Source organism: Salmo salar, unplaced genomic scaffold (assembly GCF_965601325.2).
Source record: "Salmo salar unplaced genomic scaffold, fSalSal1 ptg000468l, whole genome shotgun sequence".
In the NCBI taxonomy this organism is placed as follows: Eukaryota; Metazoa; Chordata; class Actinopteri; order Salmoniformes; family Salmonidae; genus Salmo; species Salmo salar.
In genome coordinates this window covers 1,132,001-1,139,941 of record NW_027675396.1, presented here as the reverse complement: position 1 = coordinate 1,139,941, position 7,941 = coordinate 1,132,001, and the positions used below count along the sequence as shown (strand labels likewise).

Here is a 7,941-nt window from a genome sequence, read left to right as displayed (position 1 = left end):
CATGTATCAATCTGATTGATGGATTGTGTTGTGCAGTAAGCAGGTTCAGGTGTATAACTGTGGCTCCTTCCACCTTCAAAGAATAGGCAAGAGGGCCAACCATGGAGAATAGTAAGACACTTCATTATTTCTATAACTACGCTGTATTGTTTGTCCTCATGTGTCCATTCATGTTTTTCAGCATAAAGTACTCTGCAGCCACTTAGTGTGGTGTGGACACCAGGTGAGGCCACACACAGATTCCTGTTGAACACTGTCGCTTTAACTACCTTATTTTCTCAATAACAGTCTCTCTCCTTCACTTCATCCCTCTCTCCTCTTCTCCCTAAATCCTCTAGGTTATATCAGCTGTGTCGACGAACCCCTCCTGCATCTGAACTGGCTACATAGAGGGCACAGCATGATCAGAGGTGAGAGGTCACTTGGTCAGGCCAACAGGAAGTATTATTAAAGAGATGCTTTACATTGAAATACAGACAGAGATGCAGTAGTCCCAGAGTGAATGATCCCAGGTCAGTTTATATTATACAGGAAGTATTATTAAAGAGATGCTTTACATTGAAATACAGATAGAGATGCAGTAGTCCCAGAGTTAATGATCCCAGGTCAGTTTATATTATACAGGAAGTATTATTAAAGAGATGCTTTACATTGAAATACAGACAGAGATGCAGTAGTCCCAGAGTTAATGATCCAAGGTCAGTTTTACATTTCACCTCCTGATTGATGACTAACAATGTTAGAATAAAAAATAATAACACAAGGTTTAAACATGCTCTCTCTCTCCATCTGTCTCTCGTCTGCAGATATGTTTTGATGTGAGAGGATGCCAACCCCCAGTCCCATCATCACCACCTCACCTGCTTTTAAGAACCTTTGGGCCGACTAGAGACACTATTATGTAATTGTGATGAACTGAGAGAATATTTATGTAGCACTGTGATTCATTAATCATGTGCTGCCTTCCCTGCTCCTATGTGCTTACCTCTTTCCCTTTCTGTCTTTTACACCTCTCTCACCACCTCCTCTTTCTTCCTCTGTTTTTATAATGCACAACAGATGTGCATTGAAGTACAGATTGAACTTGTATTTATAACATAACTGCTTTCTTCTGCTTTAACTTCTTTCTTCTGGAAAATGTGAAGTCCAAGATGGACAAAGGGGGCGTTGTTGGGGCTGTGTTTCTGGACCTAAGGAAGGCTTTCGATACTGTTAACCATGAGATTCTCATCACAAAATTGTCCAAGTTCAACTTTTCCCCCGATGCCTTGAGATGGATGAAATCATACCTGTTACATCCTCAGAAAGCATGAGCTCCTGAGTTGGGAAGATCTTGTGCAATACACCGACGCATGTCTTGTATTCAAGATCCTAAATGGCCTGGCTCCCCCTCCACTCAGTATTTTTGTTAAACAGAAAACCCAAACATATGGCAGCAGATCCACAAGGTCTGTCATGAGAGGTGACTGTATAGTTCCCTTAAGGAAAAGCACCTTTAGTAAATCTGCTTTCTCTGTGAGAGCTTCCCATGTCTGGAATACACTGCCATCAGACACACATAACTGCACCACATATCACACTTTCACAAATTGCATGAAGACATGGCTAAAGGTCAATCAGACTTGTGAACATAATCCCTAGCTGTGTATTACCACTTTCCATGTTGTCTGGAGCTTGTGAGGTGTGGAAACACTTTGTTGCTTTTATAGATTTTGTCTTGTTGCTTTTTGTTCTATGTTGGTCTGTCTGTATGCTATGTCTTGCTTGTCCTATGTTACTCTGTCTGTATGCTACGTCTTGCTTGTTCTATGTTGCTCTGTCTGTATGCTACATCTTGCTTGTCCTATGTTACTCTGTCTGTATGCTATGTCTTGCTTGTTCTATGTTGCTCTGTCTGTATGCTACATCTTGCTTGTCCTATGTTACTCTGTCTGTATGCTATGTCTTGCTTGTCCTATGTTACTCTGTCTGTATGCTACATCTTGCTTGTCCTATGTTGCTCTGTCTTTATGCTATGTCTTGCTTGTCCTATGTTGCTCTGTGTGTGCTCACTGTTCAATGATTGTCTATATTGTAATTGTTTTTAATAACCTGCCCAGGGACTAGAAGTTTAAGATGCGATGGAACGGTTGACGAAAAAAAAAAAGTCACAGAAAAAATATATTGACTGATATTGATTTATTTAGGGGGGGGGGGGGGGCTAATGAATATTTTAGGACCAGCGATGTTCCTTATTCCTACCCTTTAACTTTTGTCTGACAAATAAACATTTTACTCAACTGCGTTACCCACTCCAGTCAGCAGATGGCGGTCTGGGAATTTAACGCGATGCTGTTGGTGTGACGTATAATGTAGTGGACGGAACTCTTCTTTCAACAGCAGCAACAGTTAGTCAGACACCACTGTAGTTTGCTAGACAAAATAGCCGAACCGATAAAGCTCTTTAGACGCGTTAGTGTATATTAGCCACTGTGTTTAAAACCCACTTCTGTCGTCTAGTTAGTTATCCGATTTAATTTCATATTTACGGTGTTGTTGTTATTATTCAGCTAGCGGGCTGGTTAAGTTAGCATTAGCCTAGCTAGCTAACATCTCCGACCATGCGGTCACTGAGCTACTCTCCTGCTAAAGAAGAGAACATCACAGTAAAACAAGAAGTAGAGGGTGAGGCCGTTACTGTGAAAGAAGAAAAATAAGCGTTCAGAGTGAAAGAGGAGGAGGATGTTACAGTAAAAGAAGAGGAGGATGCAGTTTATGGAGTGAAAGAGGAAGAGGGGGAGATGACTGTTACATCGATAGAGGAGGAAACTGGACATCTGGGCCCGGTTTCCCAAACGCATCTTAAGGCGTCCAATGGTTCTAACGGTGAACTTAGCCATAAGATGGTTTTGAGAAACCGTTCCCTGATTAACACTAGTAAGTACTGTCTTAAATACAGAGGCACAAACTCTGCAGTTGTTGAACTGATGTGTGGTGTTAAAGCGGAAATATTCAACAGCTACATCCATATTTAGACTTTTAAAATTATTTATTTATAACCATTGATTGTTGAAGAATATACCACATGCCTCATGAGCTTAGTTCAACTGTTGTACCCCATCAGAACCCCAAATAAGCTTTTTTTTTACTCCAATGTTTAGAAATGTAAACCAACACTGTATAGCCTCAACATAGTTAAAACTATAATGTTGATATCATGGATGGTCAGTCCTTGCATCCATAGGTCTGTCTATGAATTTGAAAGTAGTTACATTTCTCCAACCCCATAATCATCTTATAACCAAAACAGTGGTGGAATGACAGCTTTGTTGTTGTATGAACTGCAGATTGCTGGGTTGTGTGGGTTTTTCCAACAGTAACAAAATGGCTGCCCAGAGGCTTGGTTTGGTAAACAGCTGAGGGATGGGGGAAGGAGGAGTGTAACCACTCAAATTTATTCATCCAGGATGTCATAATGATAGTTTAACCAGGTTTCTAGGATATATAGTATATTCTAGAATTCATCCATCATGTCATAATGATAGTTTAACCAGGTTTCTAGGCTATATAGTATATTCTAGAATTCATCCATGATATCATAATGATAGTTTAACCAGGTTTCTAGGCTATATAGTATATTCTAGAATTCATCCATGATGTCATAATGATAGTTTAACCAGGTTTCTAGGCTATATAGTATATTCTAGAATTCATCCAGGATGTCATAATGATAGTTTAACCAGGTTTCTAGGCTATATAGTATATTCTATAACTGCCAGTGTAGATTTCCTGTGGAGGCAAATTATTAGAGCTGTTGATAAGTCATTGTATAATATTCAGCCAATTGTTTTTCATGCCATCACATTAAAGGCAAGACATACCTAGATTCAATTACATTCATGAATTGGTTTGAAACCTTTGTTTTAAACCCTTCTCAAAATTGGTGCCTTGCCGGATTTGTAAAAAATGGTTTGTCATGAAACTCTATTTTTTAAATGTATTTAAATGTAACCTATATTTAACTAGGCAAGTCAGTTAAGAACAAATTCTTATTTACAATGACTGCCTACCCCGGACAACGCTGGGCCAATTGTGCGCCACCCTATGGAACTCCCAATCAAGGCCGGTTGTGATACAGCCTGGATTTGAACCAGGGTGTCTGTAGTGAAGCCTCAAGCACTGAGATGCAGTGTCCGCTGTGCCACTCGGGAGCCCCAAAATCATGTTCTAGTGCTGTCCCCAACTAAAATACATCTTGGTCAACCAAGAGTCATCTGTTCTTTCTACAAATCACCCCATGTGTTTTTATAAAATCTGTATGTACTGAACTTGTCTGATGCTTTAAGCAGCTATTTGATTAAATAAATAAGACACACAAATGACGAGGGAGCCAGTCGTCAACATGACCTGACTGGAGGGAGCCAGTCGTCAACATGACCTGACTGGAGGGAGCCAGTCGTCAACATGACCTGACTGGAGGGAGCCAGTCGTCAACATGACCTGACTGGAGGGAGCCAGTCTTCAACATGACCTGACTGGAGGGAGCCAGTCTTCAACATGACCTGACTGGAGGGAGCCGACCAGTTCTGAAAGCCTTTAGCCGTGCCCTCATCCTACTCCTCTGGTGATGTAGACGTTATCCCAGGCGCTCTCATTTGTTGACTTCTGTAACCGTAAAAGCCTTGGTTTCATGCATGTTAACATCAGAAGCCTCCTCCCTAAGTTTGTTTTACTCACTGCTTTAGCACACTCCGCCAACCTTGATGTCCTTGCCGTGTCTGAATCCTGGCTTTGGAAGGTCACCAAAAATTCTGAAATTTCCATCCCCAACTACAACATTTTCCATCAAAATGAGAGGAGTTGCAATCTACTGCAGAGATGGCCTGCAATGTTCTATCATACTTTCCAGGTCTAAGCCCAAACAGTTCGAGCTTCTAATTAAAAAAATGAATCTCTCCAGAAATAAGTCTCTCACTGTTGCCGCCTGTTACAGACCCCCCTCAGCTCCCAGCTGTGCCCTGGACACCATATGTGAATTGATTGGCCCCCATCTATCTTCAGAGTTTGTTCTGTTAGGTGACCTAAACTGGGATATGCTTAACCTCTCTAGGGGGTTTTCAAAACGTTTGAAATGCTATTACTTCAATTTCTCAAACATATGACTATTTTACAGCTATTTAAAGACAAGACTCTCGTTAATCTAACCACACTGTCCGATTTCAAAAAGGCTTTACAGCGAAAGCAAAACATTAGATTATGTCAGCAGACTACCCAGCCAGAAATAATCAGACTACCCATTTTTCAAGCTAGCATATAATGTCACAAAAACCCAAAAGACAGCTAAATGCAGCACTAACCTTTGATGATCTTCATCAGATGACACACCTAGGACATTATGTTATACAATACATGCATGTTTTGTTCAATCAAGTTCATATTTATATCAAAAAACAGCTTTTTACATTAGCATGTGACGTTCAGAACTAGCATACCCCCCGCAAACTTCCGGGGAATTTACTAACAATTTACTAAATTACTCACGATAAACGTTCACAAAAAGCATAACAATTATTTTAAGAATTATAGATACAGAACTCCTCTATGCACTCGATATGTCCGATTTTAAAATAGCTTTTCGGATGAAGCACATTTTGCAATATTCTAAGTACATAGCCCAGCCATCACGGGCTAGCTATTTAGACACCCGGCAAGTTTAGCCTTCACCAAAATCAGATTTACTATAAGAAAAATGGTCTTACCTTTCCTGTTCTTCATCAGAATGCACTCCCAGGACTTCTACTTCAATAACAAATGTAGGTTTGGTCCCAAATAATCCATCGTTATATCCAAATATCCTCTGTTTTGTTCGTGCGTTCTAGACACTATCCCAATGGTAAATCACGGTCGCACGCATGGCGCATAACGTGACATTTTTTTGAAATATTCCATTACCGTACTTCGAAGCATGTCAACCGCTGTTTAAAATCAATTTTTATGCAATTTATCTCGTAAAAAAGCGATAATATTCCGACCGGGAATCTGCGTCTCTGTAAACGGAGGGAAAAACAGAAAGGCGGGGGCGGCCAGTGCTCGAGCCTAAGCCCTTTGTCCTCTGATAGACCACTTAGCAAAAGCGCTCGTGTGTTTCAGCCAGGGCTTTGAATTACGTCATTCAGGTTTTTCCCGGGCTCTGAGAGCCCATTGGAGCCGTAGGAAGTGTCACGTAACAGCAGAGATCCTTTGTAATGAATAGAGATGACAAAGAAGGGCAAGAAATGGTCAGACAGGTTACTTCCTGTACAGAATCTTCTCAGGTTTTGGCCTGCCAAATGAGTTCTGTTATACTCACAGACAGCATTCAAACAGTTTTAGAAACTTTGGAGTGTTTTCTATCCAAAGCTAATAATTATATGCATATTCTAGTTTCTGGGCAGGACTAATAATCAGATTAAATCGGGTACGTTTTTTATCCAGCCGTGAAAATACTGCCCCCTAGCCATAAGAGGTTAACCTCTCTAGGGGGTGTGGGACGCTACCGTCCCACATGGCCAACATCCAGTGAAATTGCAGAGCACCAAATTCAAAAACAGAAATACTCATAAGAATTCATAAAACATACAAGTGTTATACATCGGTTTAAAGATTAACTTCTTGTTAATCAAACCACGGTGTCAGATTTCATAAAGGCTTTACCGTGAAAGCATACCATGAGATTATCTGAGAACAGCGCCCAGCAGACAAATCATTACAAACAGTTACCAGCCAAGTAGAGGAGTTACACAAGTCAGAAATAGCGATAAAATGAATCACTTACTTTTGATGATCTTCATATCGTTGCAACTCACAAGACTCCCATTTACTCAATAAATGTTTGTTTTGTTCGATAAAGTCTCTCTTTATATCCAAAAACCTCCGTTTTGTTCATGCGTTTTGTTCAGTAATCCACAGGCTCAAAGGCAATCACAACAGCCAGACGAAAAATCCGAAAAGTATCAGTAAAGTTCGTAGAAACATGTCAAACGATGTTTATAATCAATCCTCAGGTTGTTTTTAGCCTAAATAATATATAACATTTCAACCGGACAATAACGTCATCAATATAAAAGGTAAACAAGAAAGGTGCGCTCTCGGTCTCGCGCATGAAAAATCTCTGAGATACTGAATGGTCCACTCATTCAGAGTGGTCTTACACTCTCATTTTTCAGGATGCAAGCCTGAAACTATTTCTAAAGACTGTTGACATCTAGTGGAAGCCATAGGAAGTGCAATTTGAGACCTAAGTCAATGGAATCTGTATAGGCAGTCAATGGAAAACTACAACAACAACAAATCCCACTTCCTGGATGTATTTTTCTCAGGTTTTCGCCTGTCATATCAGTTCTGTTATACTCACAGACATTGTTTTGGGAACTTTAGAGTGTTTTCTATCCAAATCTACCAAGTTTACTTTGGCACGCTTTTCATCCGGAGGTGAAAACAGTGCCCCCTACCCTAGTGAGGTTAACACCCCGGCCGTCCTACAATTCAAGCTAGATGCCCTCAATCTCACACAAATTATCAAGGAACCCACCAGGTACAACCCCTAAATCTGTAAACATGGGCACCCTCATAGATATTATCCTGACCAACTTGCCCTCCAAATACACCTCTGCTGTTTTCAATCAGGATCTCAGCGATCACTGCCTCATCGCCTGCATCCGTTATGGGTTTGCGGTCAAACGGCCACCCCTCATCACTGTCACATGCTCCCTAGAACACTTCTGCGAGCAGGCCTTTCTAATCGACCTGGTATACATATTCGTCGCCAAACCCACTGGCTCCAGGTCATCTATAAGTCTTTGCTAGGCCGACTTCACTCAGCTCACTGGTCACCATAGCAACACCCACCCATAGCACGCGCTCCAGGAGGTATATCTCACTGGTCATCCCCAAAGCCAACACCTCCTTTGGCCGCCTTTCCTT

At 41.0% G+C, this 7,941-nt stretch overlaps 1 long non-coding RNA gene across 1 annotated transcript; it reads left to right on the top strand.

Annotated features, from left to right (window-relative positions):
- The first annotated feature begins 233 nt into the window (after positions 1-233).
- LOC145876181 (uncharacterized) lies at positions 234-2,161 on the top strand. The gene is made up of 2 exons (XR_014391451.1): positions 234-410; positions 807-2,161. It is a non-coding gene; the product is annotated as an uncharacterized LOC145876181 (long non-coding RNA).
- Positions 2,162-7,941: the final 5,780 nt, after the last annotated feature.